This window comes from Ipomoea nil, unplaced genomic scaffold (genome assembly GCF_001879475.1).
Source record: "Ipomoea nil cultivar Tokyo-kokei standard unplaced genomic scaffold, Asagao_1.1 scaffold0268, whole genome shotgun sequence".
Classification (NCBI taxonomy): Eukaryota; Viridiplantae; Streptophyta; class Magnoliopsida; order Solanales; family Convolvulaceae; genus Ipomoea; species Ipomoea nil.
Window position 1 is genome coordinate 5458590 of NW_017616696.1, and position 2977 is coordinate 5461566.

Genomic DNA, 2977 nt, shown 5'->3' on the forward strand with positions numbered 1-2977 from the left:
TTAGTCAAAAAGGTGAAATTTGGAAACAATGATCCGGGAAGGAGCTCGATCTGTGTTCAACTGAGTTATCATGATTTGGGAGAAGAGTTACCATGATTTACATAATTCAGATATTCTATCGGATTTTCTTAGAGTTAGGGATTCAACAACAAAATTATTGTAAGGGTCATTACTCATTACACGCAACTCGATCTAGAATTTAATATGGGTCGGATAGCCATTAACAATTAATATAGGTGTAGTTGGATTTGTTAGAAATTTGGTTTGGCTTTAAAAGCTGTTGAGGCTTTTCTTGTGTGTGAATGAGTTATGTATTGTATCATCATCATCAACGCTCTACACACTCCCACCCACCCCTCTCAAACAATGAATGAAACTCTTCCGTTACAAACTTTACCATATGAGGGTTCACATTAATTAGTATATCAACATTTCTCCGTGCAACGTCATATGCTATTATGTTATATATATTTTCAAAAAATAAATAATTATTCACCTGTATGTAAATCAGCTATCAACTAATTTACGAAACATCCCTCTACAATAATCAGCTAATGCTATTAACTAGTCAAACTCATTAACTCAATCAGCTAACAGTTATTTACCAAAGACCCCTTATATTTATATTATATATATTGAGTATGGTTTATAAGATAAGACTTTATAAATAAACTTCTGATCTCGTAGTTACATTAGCGGTCTACTTTTAAATAGTGTTAAAGAAATGGGTTTAAGAGTACACTTTGTTTGTGGTACAATAAATACACTTCCCGCCTTCTACCAATGCTATACTTCAATTCCACCAATGCCATTCACTTCTCATCTCTGTTTGCAATTACAACGCCCTCTTCTCCACCCTCTACCTCTCCCTTAATTTAATTTCGCATTAAAGAAATCCTCTATATATAATGCCCCATTCAACTACACCAAAACCCATCAACAACCACTTTCTCTTTGTTCTTCCTCAACTCCTAGTGGTGGCGCCGCCGTGTGCAGCTTAGCTTAGTCAATCCCCAGTTTCTTCCACCACCGATCCTTCTCCCGGCAAATCTCCTATCCCTTAAGGTTGGAATGAAATTATTTAATCAAACGTTATTTTTGCATGTGAAAATGTTGTTACTAATAATTTTTGTTTTTGGATTTTAATTTATAAAGCAGGATGAACGGCGGGAACGGGCTGAAGCTTGATCTGAAGTTGAATCTGTCGCCGCCAAGGGTGAGCCACCCGATGGTGGTGTCGCCGCCGATCCGATCGTCGACGGGTTCGCCTTCGAGCTCATGTGTGTCGTCGGAGAATCAAGATGACGGCCGCCGCTTTTGCAGCAGCCCGGAGGGGGCGGCGGCGACGTCCATGGTTCTTGTCGGGTGTCCCAGGTGTCTTATGTATGTGATGTTGGCTGAGGGTGAGCCCAAGTGTCCCAAGTGCAAAAGTACTGTTTTGCTCAACTTCTTCTACGATCATCAGAGCAATAACGCCAGGAGGACATGATATGATACTCAGATCGATCATCATCATCATCAGATCAAACTTTATTATCTTATATATATAATATTGGCCATTTGTTGGCCCTAGCTTTATAGGAAGAAGTAGGCAATATGGGTAAAGCGGCTATGGTGTATTGTAGGTGCGTTTAAGGTTGCTGGCGTTCATGTCTCTCGGAAAACAATGAAAATGGCCGCTGAAAAGTTTCCCAGAGTTTTCTTATGAGCTATGGACATGGGAATTGAAAGAAGAGTAGATGGATTAGTTCATTTAATTTTTTTTCCCCTTCTGCATTTTGGTAGTATCACGCTGAAGCAAGTTACTGGACTTGACCCTCCCTCTGCCTATCAGTCTTAACTGTACTTAAAATTTGAATTCATAATTATCATTAAGTCAAAAATTATAATTAATATAAAATAACAAAGACTTAATTTTATTTTCTTATAAAGTGTCATCACATTTTTAAAAAGACAAAATATTGGACTTCACCACTCCTAATCATAAATTAAAAGACTTGACATTTTATTGATGTCTCACCAACAAATTTCAATGCCTTCTTGCTAACGTTCAGTTTATTACTATGTAGTTGGTAATAAAAGCGAAAAAACGGTGGGGAGTAGAAAAAGAAAAATTATTTATTTATCGAAAACTTCGAGAAAACTAAGGTGTCTGCTGGGTAGATCTGTGGCATATTTCTGCAATCTGCAACTAGAATCGTAGAAAAGAGACGTCATCTGGTTATGGGCTTATGCCTTTTGTAAGTGGAATTTGGAAACTTAAACTTACCCACATACCCAAATTACATACTGAATTTCCTGACAATTTTAAATGTCCCCCACATTGTACGGATCACTTAGTAGGAAATTGCGTTACTATATTCGCCAGAGTACATACGGAGTATTATTATTATTATGTAAATTTGCGAAATCAGTTGTAATGTAACTATACTAGTCAGATTAGAAGCAACTGACAACTTTGCTAATATCTAGCCAGGATCTCTCAAATGGAGGGGAAAGTGCAAATTTTTATATCTTACTTCCTTTTTTTTTTTTTTTTTTTTTTTAAACCACATTGTGGTTCGAGTCTTTCTCTGTCCGTTTAACGGTCCAAGTCCACCCGGTTCACTCCGAGAGGCACAGAAGCCTGTCCAAAAGGAATCATCACTTATGAGAATCAACCCGAGTTATGCCGGAATTCTCCCTATAAAAAGAGCTCATTTGCCACTTGAAGCTACCCTGTTGAGTTTTTATATTTTACTTCCTTGTTTGAACTTCTCAACTCCAACTATTGAATCGTTCTCAATCTCCGGCCACTTCTCTAGATCCTTCATTCCAACTTAATATAATATATACATAACAGTTGTCTAATAAAGTCATTAAAAGATTACAATAATGCCACCGTATGATTTCAGACTTCTATTTTTATAACAACACTAGTAAATTACTTGATAATTTTTTTAATTATATATTTAGGTAATAAAATTAAATATAAAAT

At 36.5% G+C, this 2977-nt stretch overlaps 1 long non-coding RNA gene across 1 annotated transcript; it reads left to right on the forward strand.

The window, feature by feature from the left end:
- The first annotated feature begins 810 nt into the window (after nt 1–810).
- LOC109150121 lies at nt 811–1757 on the forward strand. The gene is made up of 2 exons (XR_002049086.1): nt 811–1065; nt 1156–1757. It is a non-coding gene; the product is annotated as an uncharacterized LOC109150121 (long non-coding RNA).
- Nucleotides 1758–2977: the final 1220 nt, after the last annotated feature.